At 45.7% G+C, this 23644-nt stretch overlaps 1 long non-coding RNA gene across 1 annotated transcript; it reads right to left on the reverse strand.

The window, feature by feature from the left end:
• Window positions 1-7454: 7454 nt before the first annotated feature.
• Window positions 7455-12362, reverse strand: LOC135377071 (uncharacterized). The gene is made up of 5 exons (XR_010418003.1): window positions 12318-12362; window positions 11330-11392; window positions 10303-10348; window positions 10161-10201; window positions 7455-7642 (listed from the first exon to the last, which is right to left on the reverse strand). It is a non-coding gene; the product is annotated as an uncharacterized LOC135377071 (long non-coding RNA).
• Between the last annotated feature and the right edge of the window lie 11282 nt (window positions 12363-23644).

A 23644-nucleotide genomic window follows, 5' to 3' on the forward strand; every position in this document is an offset into this window, starting at 1 on the left:
GCCACACGGCGCAGACGAACCTTATGTGTGACATCACAGTACCGTTATTTTATTGGACCGTTTAAGTGACACTGGAATGGCACTGAACGAAAAAAAAACTGACGTTTGGCGTTGAAACTTTTGGCTTCCTGGCCAACACCGTTTCGCAAGAAGGAATACGCGCTAGTAAAAGAGCACTCGACGCTATTAGGAACATCTAATCGCCAACGTCAAGAGGAGAACTGAGACTCCTTGGCTAGGCTACCTAGACTGATCGCATGGTACCACGCATGACCGACCTCATACCACCGCTTTCCTCCATGTTAAGCATCAACCAAGGGTTCGTGTGGGGCGAGCCTCAAAAGGAGATCTTCGCTAGATGGAAAAGGCATTCTGCCATCGTCCCCTGTTTTGGGAATTGACTACGTCACACGGGAGGCTGTGGTCCCTGCAAATGAATCCTTGCACAGCCTAGGGGCGGTTCTCCTACAAAAGAGGGACGGCGGCTCACCACTGGGCATCGCCTACGCATCAAGAACCCTCACTGGAACGGAGAGGCGGTGCGCTCAAATTGAAAAAGGAAGGTTTCGTAGCCACCTGGGTTTGCGATAAGTTCCAGGAGTACCTTCTAGGTACCTTCTAGGAGCACCTTCTAGTGCAATGTTTCGACTGGAAACAGACCACAGGCCTCTCGTCGCACTTCTGAGCACCAAGTTAAGTAACTTGGTGCTTGGATGACTTTACGGCTCATCTGAAATGCGTGAGCATGCGTTTGACGAGGTACTCGTATACAATAGCGTACGTCTCGGGAAAGGAGCTCATCGCTGCTGATGCAGAAGAAACCCAATGAATAAACCCAATCAGATCAACGCAGCCTTCCATGCTCGACGAAGGTAGTCACGCTCAGGTGCTGGAGGAACCGCTTCCCTTCGCTTCGGCAAGCCTTAAGGCTATTGTCAATAAACTGAACGAAGATAAAACCTGCAGAACGCTGTAAGTTACGATAAAGGGTAACCAGTGAAAGGCATAGTGATAGAAAGCGAGCCTCTCTTCAACACATGGCATTGAATTACTGGGGGCAAAAAATGTGGAAGCGAACAGCTATTCAATGCAAGCTGGGAAAGGCTATCATGTCCGCAAACGAAGCCAAACAAAATACCGGAAGAGACATGCCAGACGAAACTAAAGCACATTGAACAAAACCCCTCGTTTTAGTAGTAGTAAAGGAAACGGTCCACAACGAGTCAGTGGGTAAAGCTCCCAGCCAAGGACAGCTGTATCGCTCTACTTGTAACTCTTCAGCCTTGCGCAGGGAAGTGACACGATCTTGGGTCGGCGCTAACAGTGAGTCTTGGCGAGACGTCAATGTTCCACCGTGACGGCGCCACCTGTGGAGGCCGAAGTGCAAGCCACCAAGTACATATACACAGTGAAAATAGCCGAGGCTCTGTAGCTGCAGGTTGAGCATATGTTTACAATTTGATCGTGCACTCCCAGCCAAGGTCAGGTGCTTCGCTCTACTTGGAGCTAGCCAGCCTGGCACAGGGAAGTGACACGGTCTTGGGTCGGCGCTAACGGTGCGTCTCGGCAGACGTCAATGTTCCACGGTGACGGCGCCACCTGTGGAGGCCGCGGTGCAAGCCAGCAAGTACATATACACAGTGAAAATAGCCGAAGCTCTGTAGCTGCACGTATACCATATGTTTACAATCTGATCGTGCACTCCCAGCCAAGGACAGGTGTTTCGCTCTACTTGGAGCTCGTCAGCCTGACGCAGGTATCTGACACGACGTGAGGTCGGCGCTAAGAGTGCGTCTCGGCGAGACGTCAATGTTCCACCGTAACGGCGCCACCTGTGGAGGCCGAAGTGCAAGCCACCAAGTACATATACAAAGTGAAATTAGCCGAAGCTCTGTACCAGCACGTTGAGCATTTGTTTACAATTTGATCGTGCACTTTATGCCACGAGTGCGCGATCCAAAAGTGTTCAGTATTAAAATATGCGTTTTTTTTTTGTGGAGCATTATGTGTTAGATTTTAATAAAAAATAGTATTGAAGCCCACCCCTGGTTACAGGCACATATAGGCTTATGTTACACTGTCAGTGCTGCCTCTAAATACATGTCACTCAGGAGAAGAACGAAGAAGGATCTGCAAATATGTTGAGACGTTCGCATTTCAAATGAGTGCACAGACGCTGCAAACGCGAATGCGAACGCGAACAATCGTGCAACTGCCGATAAGTCACGAGAAGATGAGTAAAACAGGAACAGGATTCTACTTCGCCCAGATGGAATACAAACGTCCATGGAACTTAAAAGACACCTCACAGCAACTGTTTCTATATAACCTTGTGCACAGAAGTCACGTTCCGAAGATAACGACGTTTAATTAAGGATACAGTACCCAGCTTTGATAGCAGATGATAATATTCATAGTACCACGCTCTGTTCGAGAATCTATGGTAAATAAACAATTTCATTGCACGTTTTCCAAATAATCAGACTGGGATGCGATATGCTCTTCCATACGACAGAGGGAAGCTCAAGCTTGTCACGAACAAGGCTGGAGAACAAATAGGTAATAGAGCGCATTTGTGAGAAGTTCCGTGACACACGGTTGATGAGACCCTACATCCTGCTGGAGGAGCAGTAAACGTGCGAATTGCGTTGCTCAAACTTTAAGGCCTCGTTGTCGTTGCGCCATGAAACCCCTAATTATCATCATCATGAAACTTCGAGCCATTGTCAAAAATAACACCAAGGTCACACAGAACTTCAACACGTTGTATCTGCATACCTTCCAAGGAATAATCGTAGAGCAACATTGAACGCTTTTTGGTGAAATATACAATCTTAGTTTTTACAGTATCTGAACACAGGTCGTTTGTATTACACCAGCCATTGATCAAATACATATCCATTTGAACAGAATTATAGTCTCCAGTGGAAGATATGGGACGGAAGATTTATATAACATCGGCAAACAATAGAGTGTCACAATATTTTGCAACATTAACAATATCATTAACAAAAACATAACAAATGAGATCAGTCCGTCCACATGCTCAGTCCGTCCGCTCCGTCGCCAAGGAAGACACAGCAAACGAAAAGTGTGAACAACAAACGAAGCTTTATTCCATACCTTACTGCACTTGCCGTCCCAACCGCCACAGCAAAAAAGGCCCCTCCGCATCAGTCTCGATGCCTTTTATCTGGTTTTCCGCATACGCCCCCTCGTGTCCATCATGTGATCGGAACCGGGTATTATCTCAAGCCCACAACCTGTACTTGCATACTGAGCGGCATACTACACCTGTGGTCTTTTTAAGCATGAAGCACTTGTACACTTCTGTCTACTAGTCATTGATCTCACATTGATGTTACTATTTTTTTTCACAGGTGCAATGGATAGTGGGTAATGGCTACGGTGGGGTCATGACCTACACGCTGAACGACGATGATATGAATGGCGACTGCGAGAAGGCAAACAATCCTACAAACAACGGGCCCACAAAATCGAAGAAGTTTCTATTACAACAGACAGCCTATGATCTTACAAAAACGCCTTGAGTTTCCAAAGTTTCTAACAAGTAGAATTAGAATATTCAACTACTAAGTAAGAATTCCATCGCTTCCACCTTCCCGTTTTTCATTTGTTGTTTGGCAATCTTCCGTACAGTTCTACAAAGTGAAGCACACACACAAGCCCTCTCTTGAAGCTTGGTACTTCCATGGCTGGACATTGCTGTCGGTCGCCTCAGCGAACAAGGTACATTACGACAGATAAAGACAGCCCATAACGCGACCGCCCGTTTAACATACAGGGTATTTTTCTTTAAAAAAGATTGTAATATGTGTTAAATAAATAAACGTAGTTCAAGTCAAACCTGGACTGAAGGTTTCTTGGAGGGACGCATGAAGGCTTTTTAAGAAAAAAATAAGGTAGATGTTGGATAACGTACGACCTTCAACGAGTACCTGTCATACAAATTACCCATACATTCCAGTGCGCGTACACACACACACACAGACGCGCGCGCGCGAGCGAATATTTAGTAACGTACTGCATACATCCCGCCCTGTATGACGTACTGTCTGCACAGGGCTCGCCAAGATATAATCTGGTGTTTGTAACCGAGAAAGCACAAATCAAAAACAGCTGACCGTGTACGCTAGAGGGCGCACCATGCACAAAAACTTATCGTACATATTGCCACCTATGTCGGTGGAACCCAGCCATGAGCATGCTCATCCATGCTCACTCTCACTCAATGAGCCAGCAAACAGACAGACGTCCTGCGAATGACGCAGCAAGAGTGAGCATATAGATAGAGAGCATATGGGTACTGTAGTGAGCAGTTATGAAAGTCTTGAAATTACCGCGTTAATTCATGTATACCAGTCCAGGTCACCAGAGCTCATCCAAAACTGCCGTCAGACTAAGGAAGCAGCTTGGAGGAAGGAAAACTGAGGAGGGAGCACGACCGTTTCTTTCCGAATCACAAAAGTGTAGTGGAAGTGACGACATATAGTACGCATCGTGAGGACGTCATATCGATCAGGTGACTGGAGGCAGCCAATCTGCAGTGAGACTTCGCCACAACTGGGACAAACAAACTGCGGCAGCTGCCGGCGTGGATGGCGTTTTGTGGCGCCCGGCGAGATGCTAGAGAGCTGGGAGGGGAGAATTGCTTGCCCCAGTTGCTTCTCCTCACCCAAACTTCCGGAATCGTGCAAAATGACGTCACACTCCCTCCTTATTTTCCTTCCTCCATGGGAAGCAGCCATTAGGCACGCCAGTGTTGCTCGGCCAGAACTGGCGTTGCCCCCTACTTTTGGCGGAGAAAATCTGAACAATGGTTTTGGTTCATGTTTGTCGTTTTTTCACTGTGTGTACCAAATGAAGACGCGTGAAATGTGATAGAAACGATAAAATCTAGAGGGAGGTAATATTTTGTGCGTTTTATTGTTCCGATGTATTCTTTTAAGCCGGCCTCCAGCTAGCTTTCTCACTCGAGCCTACATGGATTTCAGTTTCTATTCCGTGGTTGTCAAGCCTGTCAAGTCATAAAACGCGTGAACATATCTTTAACTCGTGAGTTTCTTGGTGGTTTCAAAGATAACTTGGTTACCGATGCCTTTAAATGGAGCCGAAATCCGAAAGCTTCGCCTTTCAGTTTCGGAAGTCAGCAACATAAACATGAATCTCCCCATTGGCCTCTGGCAATGGAACTGCCCATTCATCATCTTAAAATAAAGTTATTGTTGTTGCCCAATAAATGCATCAAAGAGAACTGCAAGCAGTGCAGAGAGGGTGGATCAGGAGTATCTTTACTAAAGTAAGTAGCCTACTATTCCTATGTGACTGTACTTCTTCCAGCATGTTATTGAGTGAACCAGGTTTGTCTTTCCCTGGCCGTGCAGCTGTGTAGATCAGACTGCCAATGCATAAAAATATAGCTTTATTTTTGTAACATTTACCCAAACTTATAGATTTTAACATCAGAAATATTTTACTTGCACAGGACTGACTGGAAGGCACATGCCGCGAGGTAGCATGCCGCTCAGCACCCAACTTATCCCGGTTACTGATATTTGTTTGACCCCATCTGTCATGTTTTTGTTCGACCATCCGAGAAATGGTACTGAAAGAAGCAGTGCAAGGTATTAAAGAAGATCACTGCATTTCAGATACAAGTACACACACATATAGGCACACGTTGTATGTATACCAAGCAGATGCTGCGCCGTCCCATGAACAGGTCCACATACAGCTATGAGGAGCAATGGCCCCAGAGCGTCGGCTTTCATACATTTAGTGCGACTCATAGTGAACCCACATCGCGTGAAACCGACCTCGATGGCTCAGTCGGTAGCGTGTTCGCCTTCTGATCCCAAGGTCGCGGGTTCGAAACCGGCCGAGGACATCAGCAATTGGGTGGCAGGGTACAAGTTGCTTAAACACGCCGTCTTCCACGAGGGACGTTAAATACGGAGTGCCGTGTGGTGAGCTTTTATCGCAAGTTAAATAACCCTCAGGTGGGCAAAAGCTATCCACACACCGACCCCTCTGGCGTCGCTCATGATCTCAGCTGTGGCGTTTGAAGCGGCCACTGGCGCAACTAACCCATGACCCAGCTCTCCCATAGTCGGCTGCTATTTGTTCAGGTCTCTAGTATAGAGTAGGTGTGGATGAAAGTATAATGGGGAAGGAATTCCTCTTGTCCGCAAAGGAGGAGACTCAAGGGCGCCAACCACAGAACCAGTTTCGGCAATTGAAACACCAAGAGCGACCGGGGTTTGGTGGGAGCCAGCGCGAGTCCGCTGGGCAGGCAGGACAACCCCTCCTCTCTCCGCAGACTCTACTCCAACGCTTTTGTAGCATCGATTTTTTCAATGTCTCGTAACATGTGGTTACCACGCTTGTACGATAACCTTGGACGTCCTCCGGTACTAAGCAGGACGTCCTCTGGCTAATTCACCGATGTGAACGGGCTCGGAAACACGGAGGGCAACTGAGGCTGTGTAAGAAAGTCCCTCTACAAAACTACAGGTACTTTACGAGAAAAATGTCATCACGAGAGGTTCCATGGTTGACTTAATGACTTAATTTACAAGGGGGGGGATTTTGTCATCGTTTCCCTTCCCAGATAAACTAGCAAAGGCACGTTTTCCTGGGGGTTGAACTTCCGAAACCACCTTACAACGGCGCTCTTCCAGTTACCTATCGATACCTAAGCATGGTTCACACTAGTGCGTTGTGCTGCGTGAGTATGCGTGCGTTGTAAGCAATCCGTTCCGCTGTTCAGATACTTGCGTCCGAATGCGTGCGTCACTAAACCGTAAGCCAATGAGCGCCGAGCGGGATTTTCAACGCCTTCCACTCCGGTGGCCGCCATGTTGACAACAGTCTCGCAGAGAGAAACCTACTGCGCACGCTCGAAAGGCGGCCTCGCGGTTCGTTCCCCGCTTGCGGGCTGCTGCGTGCGTCGGAAAAAGTTGAGCTCAGGCGAACTCCTTGCGTTCTGCTGCAGGAGGTCGCGCACATATCTGTTGCCACGGTAACCAGCGCGCCCTCGCATCCGCACGCAGCAGAATGCAGGAGTGTGAACCACGCTTAATAACTCTGCCAAACGGACAGTCTTCAATGACGATTGAGATCAACGGACATTGGACACGTGGCTAGCGTCACCAAGCGTGTAGCGTGTCAACCTGTTAGGAGGCATTGCATCCAATGCTCTTTGCGAGGTCGACACGTTACACGCCAGGTTTCGCTACGCGTATGGTGAATCCCCATCGATTTCAATGCTCATTAACGATTGTCCGTTAGCAGGTTAGCAATATTACGTTGAGCGGGACGCGTATTACGGTGAGTTAAAAGTTGAAGTTCCGCGTGACCCAGGATTTAGGCTCCGCTGGAAAACCGTACTTCCCGTATGTGCAGCGGGCAAAATAATGTGACGGAACACTCGATCCGTCCAGTTGATATTTATTGTCTCAGTTTTTCTTGTCAATTCCACCACCCCTTGTTGTGTTTTCTTCATCTTCGTACGTCCAGTGCCTTTGGCTTTCGTAGATTTATCCACCGAGTTTAACGACGAGTCCGCATATTGTTTTAGCAACGTCGAGGATGCCTCGTGACTGGAGATCCTGTGCCGATACTGCGTAGTGAACATGTCATACATTAATTCACTGAAAAATATCGACAATGTAGCGAGCAAGCCTGAGGAGCACATCTTGAATTGGTCTCACTGGTCCTTCAAATTATGCAGCCATGCACAAGAGGCGATTATTGCTCTCGAATGAAACGTTCAGTTGAGGTTGTCCGGAAAATGTAGCTGTTATGAGAGCAGCATTCATACATATCGGCATCCTGCTGATGTGGGTCACATAAATACCGATGGAAAGGAAAAAAAATCCTAGAATTCCTAGAAAAGAAGAATGCAAAAATATCGTGCGAGGCTCTGTCGGCGTACGCTCGATGTAAACCCCTGAGGGGTTGGTGCTTTCCCATTCCCACATATACCGCCTCCATTTTACAGCCTCAACAACCCACGTCGCCCTCTCTCTCTTTCTCCATCGGCTCGGAGACAGCGGCGACAAATATACTCGTGCTCTTTCAACGCGCGAGCCGTGTCAACTTTTTGAGGCTCCCGAAACCCTCTCGCTTGCTCGGCACCGGACATTGGAGCAGCGCCGTGTGGCCCAGAGCCACTATTTCCAATGGTATGCACAATCTGTGCTACCGCCTGGCCGTCATTTTGAACGATTAAAATTTAATTTTTTTGCACACTTCCTTTCAGTTTTTAACGAACAAATCTTGTACAAAGTCCAGTTTTCATTACTTAAGCCGAGTGACCTCGACTGGCCCTCGACAAAGACACCCGATTCAACGTACTGCCATGTCTGGGTCGCGAGTTACATTGAACATAAAGTTGCTGGAGCGCAGGTCTCGATTGTTTAACTCGACTCGGAAACCCCGTCACCTCTGCTCGGCTGCGACGATGGCTAACTGATAGTCGCGTTAGCGAGCTGACTTTATACGCTATGGAACGCCATCGCGCTTACGTCTGCGGTGTTACTAGCTACGGAATTATTAAGGCGATAGAGACGTTTTCGTAACGGTCCAAATTTATCTCCTGGTTCCGGTATGTATTGATCTGATTGGTCTCACGTTGCACCTCAACAAGGACACAGATGAATTTGAAAAAAAAAAGTACGTGGCTGGACAGCTAATGCCCCTCTTACAGGACAGTCTTCAAATGGGGCCACTAAGGACCGCCAACGGAGGAACTTGTCTGTCCCTCAGGGAGTACTGGGTTATTTGAAAAGTTGACACATCGCTAGCTGGCGCTGCACTGATGTTGAATGCAGAGCCGAAAGGGAGTCTGGCCATTGGGGGGAGTCACAAAAAGAGGCTCGACCTGTCAATCACAGTTTCGCTCCTCTGATTGGTTTGCTTTTTACCAAGGGGGTCGCCATGACACCTTACTGCCACCCAAAATGGCGACGAAAACAAACACAGTGAAGCGGGGATTTCGTGACAAAAAATTTTCAGACTACTCTGATTTTATGCTGCAAATGTACATCCTCATATACGTTTCTCGGAAATGAGTTTCAACTTATGCTCATCCACCGATATCTAACTGAAAATAATACGTTTTGTCGCCGGTGTTAGGCCTAGTGAACACGGCGCTCATAATGAAATCATAACAAAAACGGCAGTGTGCTGTACAATCTTATATTTAATTGCTGGATTTCATAGATATAAACATTCTTGCCTATTATATTCCAACTATTCAAGTAGATATGTTTAAAAATCATACCGGCAACAGAATGTGTCCCAGCAGGTGGTTCTGCCGGCAGCGGTACAACGACGGAAGCAGACGACAATTCCCGACGTACCTTACGCTCCCTAGGTGGCGTTCATCAAATTTGCACCAAAACTCCACTAGTTTTGCAGATTGCGAGAGGTATCCATTTCAATCCCATCCAATCCACTTGCCACCCAAAATGGCGCTGCCCATGTTGGATACAGGGACAAATAGTGAGGATAGGTTTATTGATAGCGCCCCATATTTCAAGATTTCAGTGGTCGGAAAGCTGAAAAAGTGGGTGGAGCTTCAGGTATAGGCATGACCCATTAATGGCCAGACTCCCTTTTAATATACGGCTCTGGTTGAATGGCCTTTGGTTTCAATGTCTATTGGACCCTGCCCCGCGTGGTGGGATTATCATGTCATCTAGATGGCCAATTTTTCACATCGAGGAGCGGAACACGGCAGCGTCCCCTGGGGCGGTCCGCAGGGCCGGCGTAGGCACAAGGCGCGTAGGATTGTGGGATAGTGTTGTGCACCACGTTATCACACACGTGACACAAATACACAAATAACGTGGCGGCCTCTGTGGATGGAAAGAAATACGGGCATAGCTCCGGGTGAATCTGGTGTTGTCCGGAGGTAAACATAGAAGAATACTCGTATAAAAGGTGCCACTGAATTAACTACGATTCAGGCAACCCACAGAGGTGTCCCCACGAGCATCTGTGGGAAACGGCCGCTCCTGCCTTTTTCCTCCACGGTTCTTCAACACGATAGTCCTGAGTCACGTGACGGCAATACGTCGCAAAAAAAAAATGCAATCTTTGCCATCCGCGGGAGGAACGAAGGAAGTACATACCCGAACGGCCGTAACCTAGAGGACCGCTTCTGGCATAATATCTGGAAACAAATGTTTACACGTTTAAATGCGGTCATTTCGATATCTAGATCACGTGAAGATATAGCGAGAGACAGCGCAGAATGCTGATGGAAATGCTTACCCGGAATGGTCGTCTCCAAATGGCTCACCGTACGAAGCAGGAAGTCCTGCCAGAAAAAGACCCTCAACCTCAAGCGTCATATTATATCTGCAGCTTTCAAGTTCATTTTCAGTATTGATTATGCGTTGCCGCATCACCCATAATGCGCGGTAAGTTGCTCTTGGATTATTCATGGGTAGGCCAACACCTGTCCAGACGGTGTCATTAACTCTATCGTCCTCTAACGCGTCTCGCTCAAAGGAGAATGACCGTCAAAGAACGCCTGGTGTCGAATTTGGTTGGTCATTTCTTGGCAACGTTTCTTTGTTTTCCGTTTTTACATATCTTGAACGCTCATGTTCGCAAAGCCAAATCGAAGCAATCTCGTATGTTCGCGGAGCGCTTTTCTAGCGTCAGTAATTAGCCAGCTCGCCCGGTCTCGAAACTATCGATCAGCGGGTCACCCAATTATATCCGGTGTCGTTCCATCCGCGCTGCAACAGTGGCGAGTGCTCATTGTCCCGCACGTCGAAGTTGAAGTAGTTTAGCAGAGGACGAAACCTCAAGACAAGCAGCCGCGGTGCCAAGACTGATCCAAGTGATTAAAACCGCTAGGTTCCTGGCACTCATGCTCGGGTGGCAACGGTCACGTGATCCAGTTCGGGCGCCGACCTAGCAATTTCCGAACGCTAAGCCGCGTTGTCATTAAACGATCACCCGAATTCGCCATTCATCTGTAAGCTGAGACGCAGAAGCGTTTGTCACACGACATTCCCGTCGTATGAATGTGCTGAATATGAATATGAATACGCTGATACGGAATGTTGGATTTCAGCATTTCAAATGTTCGAATGTTAAAGACCTCGAAAATCATCAGCGGCCCCCTGCTACTAGGTAAGTAGTACCATTCCGTTTCCATTGTTACGTCTTTCTTGATGAAGACGGAAGAACATACGCGACTCCGTTATCTGCATCTGGCAGCGAAATTTTTATCAGATATTCCAAAACATCCTTGCGGACGAGACATATATGACAACCTGACACGTACTTGCAAGAACAGTCACGATGACGAGCGCGAGACCAAGGGCTAAGATCCTCATGATTCTTTGTTCTGTATGGATGAGAGGACAGATTGTAAGACTAGCAGCATGAAAAAAATGGAGTAACTCTACCAGCCGCAGTAGACCAGTTCGTAACGTGCCCGCCTACTTCTCCCAAGGTTCTTCATTCGACCTTCTTCGAGGGTCTTAGGTAATTTCGTAACATAGTAGAAATTGCCCTAATACTTCGTAGGCGGTGAAGGACAAGGTTGAAGAAAGGTGGTGACCGCGAGGGATATGGAATTCTAAAGTTAATGTGATATGCATTGGGAGATGCCTTCCAAAAAGAAAACACCCAGAAAGTTTCTCGAGATCCTTTTGTGTTTTTTTCATAAAACACCTAAAACATCGAATTGGAAACCAAGTGTCCGCTTCCGGTTTAAACGGCCCTGCCCTGCTTCTCCCCTTCCGGTGACGTAAGAGATGGCGTAGATTCTCAATCGCTCAGCTGACGGCGTCGCCAGTCTAGTTGCAATCCGATGCTACCGAAAGCATTAGCGGCGATGTTTCTAGCGGCTGTTCGGCAACAGGCTGCGTATCGGAAGACCGCATCTTGTGGAAGACCGACAGTCTGCCTTCATAACCGCCTCCAGTGACATCGGTCCGCACAATGTTGCCTAAGTTTAGCCGGAAGCGCGCGGCCAGCTGTAAAATCCGACTAAATTATTTTTCTTCTTTTTTTTTTTTTTTTTTGATGATTCCGACTGTTTCGAAAAAAATATTCCTTTTACATGCATTTCAGGCACCCACTATTCTCATCGCAACTTCAATTCAACTGCGTTTTTTGTCCGGACACCACCCTATTTAAGAGTGCACTGAAATTCGAGCAGAGAGTATGCTCCTTTCAACAGTTTCAACAAGGTCGGAAACAACTACTCTGGGATCAGCAAGCGATTCACCAACTGATACACCGAGACGAGATCAACGGAAACTTACATTGGAACAGCAAGGCACACCGACTCCTCTCCAGCGGTTGACTGTGTGAGCTTTCGTATCGGAGCTTTTTATGTCAATCGCACTGAATACAAGGATCATAAAACAGAAGCACAGGGTTTCTGTTCTCGGAAGCCGAACTGTACAAGAGACGGTACAAGTCACGAACGGATTGTAGGGCAGCAGGTGCATGGTCCCGTAAGAAGCTCCTTCTTTGTAACCTCAAGATTCCGTTACCCTTCCGTTCACAAACAACATCGTGCGCTAGTCAGCACCTTTCAACTCGTGTCAATCGTACGTTTTCACGACAACGCCGTAGTCACAATAGCGGCCATATCGTTCCATGTAAAGCACAATACTCAAGCATGTCATCAGTATGTAAATGCTACAGTTTGTCATCACAGCCTTACGCGGGAGAATATATGTTGGCGACATTGATGCCACTGTTGATGGCGGCCACCTGCGTATACATGGGAACCGTGCATAGCGTTTTCTTTTTTCTTTTTTTTTAAATATGGGATTCCGTACGACATCGCCATATTCACGGTGGCGCTGAATGTGTGAAAGGACCTCTGTTTCTTGAAGAGGCTTCTATGGACCGCCTAGTCAGCGTTCTTTCACTGTTTTTGATGTTTCTATGCAAGCTGCAAAGCTCCTCTCAATAGCAACTAAAAAAGCTTTCGAGAAACTGTGGCCGCGCTTAAAGCCACCTCCATTATTTATGCGTCTATTTCGCAGGAAAATGTGCTTATACGACAGGGTATTCCCCGATCTGGGAAACCAAATTTCTATGTCTTTCTTCTTCCTTTTTTTTTTTTGTTATACGACAGCAAAAGTAAGGGGTATGTCAGGGAACTTTCCAAAAAGCAGCTGAAGTCAGGGAAGAAAGGTCCCATAACCAGAGGCGGCGAATCGCGAGTGCCGGTCAATGCACTTGAGCGGTTTGGCCACAGCAACCTTGTAGCCAGTAATAAGAGTTAGCCAATACGACAAGCTCACAGGTAGAAAAATAGGGCAGCCCATTGATTGTGAATTTTTGTTGTAGAAGCCAGTGTAACGAAACGATAAAGAAAAATCGCTTCTTCGAAACAGTAAAGAGTAACATTAGACTTGTTTTGAAAATTATCCGTATGAATCAATCATTCGATAAATGAAACATTACGAGTGATCGGTGTGAAAACGCAAGGGAAGAACCAAGTTCCCTTTCTTTCTGATCAGGTAATTTGCCTGAAATAGTCAGGTAAAACGGGGAAAAGTCAGGCAATAGAGGACTGTTACAACGTCGGATTTTGGTACCAGGATTTTGGCACCCGTCGTTCGCAAAAGAAAGTTACGTGCGTGGATAGGCGCCGATCACATGTAGTGTCTTCAACACACTTTTGTCGATGTCGATACACTTCAACGATTAAGACAAATAAAGTTTTTAGGAGTATAGTTCCCGAAAAATTTGATATAAAACACGCTTTAACAACGTATCAGCGGACGTTGCAAGGAAAATTGACGCCCTGTATCGAACTAAACATCTGTTGCCCATATGGCCTACATTTTGCCATATATTTTACTACTGTGTGTCAGTATGGGGAATAACTAGCTCGACAAATTACGGTAAAATTTATGCACTTTAAAAGCGAGCAGTACGTTTATTACGAATACTACGGCAGTGTCTTCAGATACTTTTCGGGAATTAAAAATAATGTCAATACGTCACCTATACACTCTAAAGCTTGGGTTATCCCTGTACAACAGCTCCTATTCACGTGCGAATCAGTTAAGCACCACAACGAAGTGCTACGAAGTGCTTAATTTATTTGTCCACCATTATAGGTGTTCGAATTATGGCATGCAGGCGACTGACTATTGGTTAACACATTTTTGCAATACCATGAGCCACTTATTTATGGTCAATATATCTGCACTTAAAAAAAAAAGGTATGGCAAAGGTATGAAAAGGTATGGCCAATTCCCACTCCTGGAATGGGCTTGGCAACCCCATTCCTTACCGTTAATTCTATCAGTAAAAGAAGGGGGACCGGTAACCGTACTGGCTAATCCATTCCATTCCAATTCCATTCCTGGGAAAACTGCCTACTTCCATTCCCATTCCATTCCAACTCCATTCCGGGCCGTGATAAATCTGGACTAATTCCGGAATCATTCCAATTACGGAGTAGCAACTCCGCAACCCTGATATTGACCTCTGTAAATTCATTCGTTAAAAGAATGTCTGGATCAATTACTAGTACAATTATCCTGTTGATGTTAAATGTTGTTGGTACTAATCACTAGTGTTGCAAAAACTGTCCAAAATGTATATTGTTCTGTAACCTATGGTTGCGTTGTTAAAATCGTTGTGACTGCTTGCAGAGGACCTGGTTTCTCGTCAGGGATCCTAGTCCCTTTCTACCTGACCCTCATTAACTTTGTAACTAATAAAATCAAAAATGAAAAGAAAATGTTTTGATGGTAGCTTCCGATGATGGATGAGATTGCGCTAAGGAAATCGCCTCCGCGCGAAATCGTCGAAAAAAAAAAAAAAGATCGTCTTAAGGAACCACCTGATAAATTAGTTCTTCATTTTCATACACATCACCTTTTTCACCTATTTGTCTTGATTCTCCCATGGGCTTTTGCGCTTACGCTGTTCACTTTCATAAGCGCCACACTTTTGCTTAGTCTCAATATATTTATTTATTTTGTTTGTTTTTCTTTCTTTTGCCCACTTGTGCTTTCTCCCTTGTCAGGATAGTTTATGACTTTCGATATAGTGTGCATGTTCATATTGCATGACTTGTTCTGATGTTGTCGCCACGTGTGATATTCAGATTGTTTCCAGAAGGCCCCACCTCTAGTTATGCTACGGGGCCCCCACTGTATATACTCGGTATGGCTAATACTAGCAATAAAACTGAAATTGAAATACGAATGAAAACTTAATGTGTGAGGCCGAGACTACCCTGACTTCACCTCACAAAACGCGAAAGCCACGAAGTTACACGACGGTGACATCAGCGTGGGCTTCTCTTGCCAACGGTCCGCTCTTTCCCAGTCAATCACATGATATCTTGATGTAACGTGCCGTGTCGGGTGGTGTATTTGAAGGCTACAGTTAGGTACACACACTGCTACGAAAGGTTGACATACGGCTGGTAAAAATTCAGACATGTGTACATGGGTAAAAACGGTATTTATTTCAAATTACGCAATTTGAAGACTGAATCTAGAATTTATATCCCCAGAAGATAGCCTCAACCTGCACGCATGCGGCTGTACCAAAAAAATACAATATGCGAGCAAGTAAAACTGCTTTTATCCTTCACAGAGAAGATGATGGGTGGCAGCTCACCCTTCGTGGATCTACGTTCCCTATATAATAATAATAGGCATGCTTAAAGCAAGAGCGCTATGACATTTGGGAGTGCTGGAGTCCCTGCTTGATTACGAAAGCGCGCATTCCAAGGCAGATGCCTTCTTTTTCGTCAGCTTCTAGTGCCTTTTCAGTACAGGAGCACGAATTGGGTGCTGGGGTACGTCCTGTATCGTGTTGATAGTGTCTGTAAATGCCTATTCCGGCGTGAGTGCCAATTTTGGCATAGATGTCCAAGAGTCCGATTGAATATCGAAAAATGCCTTTAACGGTGGCCCCCAGTTGTGCGATGGCGATGACCGAACGTTGTGCGAGCGAAACTGGCATGGGTCAATCGATACGTCGCTTTCAAGTCACCGATATTGATTCAAAGAAGCGAGTATCTCAAAGGTACTGGTATTGCTGGTATGTAAGGTGGGAATGGAAAATCTGTTACTCACAAAAGTCGCTTACTCGCTCTTTCTCTTCTTGTAGGTGCGTGGGTCGCTATATTATAAAATAGAGTCATGTTTTGTAAAGGTTTTGTCGAAATCTGTTGCTCTCAGTGCCATTGTGTGCACATTTAAAAGCGTTTTCAGTTTCCTTCTCCTTCTTCTTTTTTTTTTTTTTGCACAACGAATTTGATACACGGCAAAAATGCAGAGGACGGGATGCCACGTACGAAGGTAGATCCCTATACAGTTTGGAAGCCTGGTGATGCTGCCTTCCTTTCTTGCAGTCAGTGCTAGCAAGTCATGCGAGTGAAAATGACGCCAATGTGAGGATATTTGATCCCCCATATTTGCTAGCTGTTGCAAGCCGTGTGATAAGGCTGGAAACCAAATGTAGAAGGTGGGGCGTAAAAATTTGATGACTAAAAAAACTTACGCGCTAGATTAAGGCTTTCCACGCTCCCAGCCCATCTCGCATATCGCAGTATGCTGGCCGCGACAAGTCCTTCTGAAAAGTGTCTTGAAACGATGGCAGTGGCTAGAAGACTTGTGGCCGTAGTAGGACGGATATGTTTTGCATATCCTGCAACAAAAAAGATTAGCCAAACTAACTTCACGGTACTGTTCTTGGGGATGGAACTGATTTATTCCCTTCGTTTTTGCAGTTTCACTGCTACTCTTGAAAATAAATAATTTAAGCGAACAGGTTATTGTGCGTATAATGCCACTTCCAGTGCCTAAGTCGGGATTTTTAGGATATTTTATGCGCGCCTAAAAGAAGGTATGTTTTTTTGTGCCTAAAAATCAGGATTCTGTTCATTACCATGGTAGAAAATACCTCATTTGCAGTGCTGCACATTCATCCATCTCCATCAATAGCAAGAACGACTTTATTTTTATGAATACTGACTTTTTTTTCGCCCCAAGCAATATTCGGGTCTCACAGTAAAGTCCGAAGTCTTACGTACACCATAAAGCTTAGCCCTACTGCTGGTTGTGCTTCGAATTTAAAGAGAGGAACAGCACTTTCTTTTCAGCACTTGTGGTGCCTACGATGGGTTACGAAATTGCACAAACGGCGATGAGCCACGAGTCAGCGAGACGCTGTCATCATTTAGAAAGATCATTTGAAGTACAATGAAAAAGAAGAAGAAAAAAAAAGAGTGCTCTGTCTCTTGTTTGCTAAGTTCTGCAACTAATGCCCGGCTCACTCAGAGTTAGCAAAAAGGGGTATCGTAAAGTACTGTTTGAGAAACACGGTCAACAGATCTTGTCCGCACCAAACGGCAGTGAGTTTTGCAAAGCAAAATGTGGTATTAAACGGTAGGAGCAACTTATTTATTTACACACGGTAACGAGACTGCACTTCTTCAGGTTACCTGAAGAAGTGCAGTCTCGTGCACGAAAGTCTTGTTACCATGTGTAAATAAATAAGTTGCTCCTACCGTTTAATATCATTCTTTTGATCTACTCGTTACCGGCAACTTGACATCGCCTATTTTTCTGCCTTCAAAGCAACATGAGCACCTTTACGGAGCTGGTTATCCAGTGCGCATGGTGACTTCAGCGACTGAGACACTGCTAAGACGTGACAAGGCGCAGGATCCTACTCGCCAGTATGGCCATTTGGCGATAGAGAGCGTAGCGATGATCCGTATCCGGACCAGATCAATGATCGTTTGAAGAAGGCAGGTGGGAAAGCAGGAGATGAACTGGTCTTTTCAGCTTCTAGTAAACTAAATCCGCTTTGTAAATTTACTTCACCACACATTTGGAGCTGACCTAATACGTCGAACAACGACCCAAGCAGCACAATGTCCTGAAAGAACGATTGCAATGGGGGTGGACGGGTAGATGGAAGGCCTCGACCAGACCCATGTTGTTAAAGAAAAATTGATAACACACATACCATCTGCTCCCGTTGTACTCGACTTTCAGTACATTGTGCTACTTGGGGAAGTCGAGCCTGAACGTCAGCGATGACGTTGGTGCCCAACAGATCACTTGGTAGATGAAATATTTGCGGAAAATGCGCTTCAACACTTTACACTGCGGACGGGTACAATCATTGTTGTGCGATTGTTGTGCATCATTTTATTTACCCGCAGAGTAATAAGATAAGTGTCTAAAGAGATTGAAACATTCACATAATGTATTATACAAAAAAAAAAAAAAACTTTCGGACGGAGCCCGTCCTTCATCAGGTATGATGACACCTGATGAAGGACGGAATCCGTCCGAAGGCTTCTTATATTTTTTTTGTAAAATACATTAATTGAACGTTTCAACCTCTTTAAACACTTATCTTATTGGCTTGCGAGTGCGGCACGTTTCCCATTCTTTCCCTTTTAGTTTCGCAGAGCAATGGTACAAGTTGTATTCATTCACACAACAAAAGTACACCACGTCCTATCAGCTCAACAACAATTCGCGGAAGGCTTACGACGGCGAAGTGTCGTTTGATGCCTGCCTGCGTGAAAACACGTCGTTTAACGTGCGATTCTTTGTACATTTTAGGGACCGATTGACGCCCCGCTTTAAACGCACCATTTCGTATAAAGGTAAACATTGCCATTGACACTGGTGCACGTTCTCAAAAACATGCGGACATGACGAGCTGTTCATTTTCACAAAGAAACACTCACGAAATTGCGAAAAGGAGGACCTATATGAATGTGTATAGGCCATCTGCAGTCCTACAAGGATATACATATTCATATTCACAGAAAGTATTTCTTTTGGATTGTACTGTGCGTTCAGACTACTTGTGCTCTGGGACAATAAATACTTTCTTTTGCTTTTATGGCCCTCGAGTTCCACGAAACTCATATAAAAGTTGTATTCTTGACTGATATAAACTGTTTCAAGGCTGAACGTGTACTGTCATTCATTTGACAAGACGCTCTGAATCATCCTCTTGGAGACTAAGGTTTGTAGGTAAGCTCATGCTGAATAAAACTTTCCTCGAACATGTGAGGTGAGTTGGTGACGATAAAAATTCCCTCGAGCATAGTAATTATTTGAGTCCGGATTACTGGGCAAATGCATTGTGTGTGTGTCTATTTGTAGTTGTAACGAATTTTCTATATAGGAGCACCAACTGGGTGCTGGGGAACCTCCTGTATCGACATTATAGTGCCTATGAACGTATATTCCGGCGTTATTGTCTAATTTGGCATAGATCCCAAAAATTGTTATTAAACATAAACAAAAGGCCTGTAATCACTCAAAAGCAATGGCGAATCACCGCTTTCCGTGCGAAACTGACATGGGTCACGTCGCACGCCCTTTTGACACCATCTACCGTTTGAAATCTAGTTTTATAAGTTTATCACAAAGGTATTGTAGTGTAAGCACAGCACTGAAAATCAATTATTCGGTACGGAGCTTACTCCTTCTTTCTCTCCATTCCAGCCTGCCTGCCGTGTTGCCTCGTGGGTCGTTATTTAAAAATATAGTCGCCTTTCGTAGCGGTTGTGTCGCAATCTCGACCACGCAGCGCTATTTCCTGCTTATATCTAGTAGAGGCACCAAAGCTAGTTTTTTTTCTAATTATTTCCTCTATATTTTTTTAAAAGAATTCGACACACGCTGAAATTCTAACGAAGGTGCGCGACGTACGAAGGTAGGTAGAAGACCGCTTGATATGCTCGAAATCTGGTAAGAATTGGCTTTGCTGCCGGCGCACTCCTCCCAGAGCCGCTTATAGAGAGAGTTTGGCCATTAGGAGGAGCCTCGCTTGAACCGCGTCATGCGAAGTCACGGCTGAACGACCTCCCTCGCCGCCTTCTATTGTTGCTCCGCCGAAGCCATTTTGATGCTGAGCTTTGTTCACGATGCAAGGGTGAAGAGACGCACAACAACACCCTCGACAACCCTTCGTTCTTCAGTCCTTTCAGTTTGGTAACAAAGCCCCCATATGAGATGCGCCTGTGGGCCATAAGCCAGGGATGCTGGTACACTCTTAAAAATGAACTTCACCGCATAGCACCCTCCTACCCAACCATCATCTCAAATGATATCGTTATCTTCCCTGAATCGTTGAAAACGGGACGCGTACGCCTTTTTTGTGACACTTATGCTGTTCATAATTGTCACAAAAAAGACGTACGCCTCCCGTTTTCAACAAATCAGGGCAGGTAACCATATCGTTTGAGATTATGGTTGGCTAGGAGCGTGCTATGCGGTGAAGTTCATTTTTAAGAGTGTAGACTACATTGAGCGCGACACAAGTACCTGTCGACCAGACGGTGGACTGCATCAAAATGGCGCCTACGTGCTGACTGATAAGCGGATTTTCGTTCAAACTTATAAGCGGATTGAGGTTCTTGGGCGTTTTACGACAGCGACTGTATCTTCGAAACAGACCTCGATCACTCGACTTCGAAACAGTGAGGCGGGAAAATATCAAAAGATGTCCAAACTATCTTCATATACGGCTCTGACTCCCCCACACCTCTAAACGAGTGAACAAGCCTGCTTGCTCTTGCCGCTAGCGCAACGCGCAAAGAACAAAAACACACACAAAAAAAGCTCGCTATTTCGTAAACCTCTGTCCGGAACTGTACTACCTGCGCATTCCAAATATGGCCACTGTGGTAGGGTACAAGAACAGATAAAAATTCACTGAAGCATTCGTCTGTAACCTTTGTTCGCAGATCAGATTTGGAACCGCTAATCCGACGCCATACCAGTGCACCTCTGCAGAGGAAGCCAATATGAGTCCTTTGCTCTCCGCTCTTCTGGTTGGGGCCGTCACAGGTACGTAACGCAACACGTACCCGCCGTCGTGCAAACCAACATTTTTCTGTTGGCTACAAATGCCATGTTAGTTTAACGACTAGACCCAAATGGTGGGATAGAGAACCTGAGATAACACGGCATAGCAACAGGCAAGTTAGAGCACGAAATCCATTGATGATAAAAGCCTGAGCTTGGGGGGGAACACGAGAAGACAAAAGCCAAACACCGTGCAGGTCCGGCTGGCATCTTGCCCTCCCGTGCACGTAGAAGGTCTGGCTTCGTTTTCTAGCAGCACCACATCTTGGTCTAATATTGAACCAATATTATTCCAAGATGTTGTGCTGCTTGGGTGGGTTCAGCACAAATTATGTGTGTGATTTAGAACGCCAACAGGATGAATATGGGATAAATCCGCTTAATCTTGATTTATTCAGGGACCACGGAATTTTGAGAGAAATGAGGTGGGGGTGAGAGTACAGCTGAGTAAGAGATCTGTAGAGTGCGGTTGGGGTAGGTTGGTAGTGTGGACAATGAAGAGGATCTTTTACAGCACAGCGCTGACAGCATCCGGGTAACGCAATTGAACTGGTAAACGCCACATTGAGTTGCAACGGATGAATTAATGCATCATCTTGACGACAGGTGTTGCTTGCACGAGGAAGGCGATCGTTGAATCAAGTCTTCTCAGCATAAATGGTGGGAGAATGTCAGGTATCCATATTCATCATATGTCAGGTACCCAAGACAGGGGTGTCATGATGGTTTGAAGCATGGAGGGATGGTCTCTTCTCAGCAGCGCAATACTCGTCCGTTTCCGAGATGAGAAAGCTGTTTCGGCGACGGTGTTGCCCTCTTCATTCCCCACGACACCACAATGGTCTAGAACCCATTGGGGAACCAGCCTGTGCCCTGCTTTGTACACAAGGCGGTAGGCCATTAAGACACGCGTCACTAGGGGTGCGGATGAGCGTCGTCTGCGAAGGCTATGACAGATCTTCCTCTTTGGGTTGGTCTCAAGAAGCTTGACCTTGTACATTGCCATCGCTTCCTTGACCTGGTCATGGAGTCGCACCTGCGCTAGGCATGCCACAGTAAGAACCTTGAAACCAGAGTGCAACGATGACCCCTTACAAAGGTGTAAAAATGTATACATCAGTATATGATGGTGTGATTGTCTACGCAGTAGTACATATTTAGGGGATGGGGAGATGGGTTCGAAGGCTGACGTTATCGTTGGTATGCAAACGTTTTGAAGCTTCTTTTCCATCGTTTACAGGGTTTGCTGCCTCGTACCCGGCACGCTTTCCCTTTCATCTCATAGTGTAAGTATCAACGCGCAGTGCACTTATGGATGCATTGAATTCCTGGGATCCTACCATTATTTCAATTTATGAAACTAGTATTTCGCGGAGCAACCTATACTGCACTGGTCATGCAAAAACGTTCAAGAACGCGAGGAAATTATACCTTCAATTATATTGGGGTATGCAGGGTGTTTCTTTTTAATCAGTTAGATAATTTGTTAAAGTTGTAAGGGCACCACTGATGACAGTTTTGCCGGCGTTTGATGCGGCCAGGTGATGATGGCGCATGCAACTACCAGGGTTGCCGAATGGGGTAACCCATTCCATTTCAATACCATTCCCCAGGAATTCATATTGATATATAAAATGGGGCAGTCGAGCTGTGGTGGAAGAGACTGACATCACAGAACGGAAAAAGCGCAAAAAACTGGGTTATCATCTCTTGACCGTGTGCAGGTGTTATGCGGGTGTGCATACGGCGCGTGGGCAGAAACGAGACCCAGGGGGGTCTGGGGTGCCCAGACCATTCCATTCCAGCAAAAAAAAAAGAAAAACATAATTCCCTTGCCATTCCATTCCTAGGACAGTTTTCGCAATTCTATTACAATTCCATTCTGGGCTCTCAAAAATATGGAATCATTCCCGAATCATTCCAACGCCGGGGTGGCAACTGCGCAACCCTGGCAACTATACTGGACGTCTCATTACCTAAAAACTGTGTAATAAAACGTTTTCGTGAACACGCGAGACAGCAATCGTTATCTCAATTCACCTTTTCATTTAAAAGAAGAAAAAAGAGAGAGAAACTGAAACTGGATTGGATTGGATTGAGGTTTTTCTGGCGCATGAGCAACTAACAAACTGAAACTAGTACGTACATTGAGATATAAATGCAGGGATCGTTGTCGGGAAGTTGATTGGGGGTGACCCATAGCGAGGCAACGAAGAGGACGAAGAACCGGGCGGTTCTTGAGCGCAGAAACCACAAGTATGTGAGTTTCGGCTTGTCTTAGCCGGAAAATGGCCTACCTGGCGAACACATAATCGTTTATTCAAGGGATGAGCCAACCGAATCCGCGAATCCTGGAATCCACGAATCCTAGGCAGGGATTCGAGATTCGCGAATCCGAGTCCCAGTGCCCAAAACGGCGAATCGAATCTTTCGAATCCACCGACCACGTCCGTTCGTTACTTTTTTCAAATTGACGGAGTTCTCCGGAGTCCGCCGAAAGCCTCATTCACCGACGGGTGTTTTCTCATGTTTTTCTTTACATGGCTCTATAGGCCGAAAGAGTTCTGGCAGGAACTGTAACATTACAAGTTTAAAAGTAATGTGGTTATTTCGAATGATTGTTGCTTTACCTTTATGGAAATAATTCAGACCCGAGAATTTATGTATTTCTTGTACTCGATTAACAATATATTAAATATACGGATATATTTTCTCCCGAAACTGAAGTTTTTTTTTCATTAAACAAATGTATCTTA

This window comes from Ornithodoros turicata, chromosome 1 (assembly GCF_037126465.1).
Source record: "Ornithodoros turicata isolate Travis chromosome 1, ASM3712646v1, whole genome shotgun sequence".
NCBI lineage: Eukaryota > Metazoa > Arthropoda > Arachnida > Ixodida > Argasidae > Ornithodoros > Ornithodoros turicata.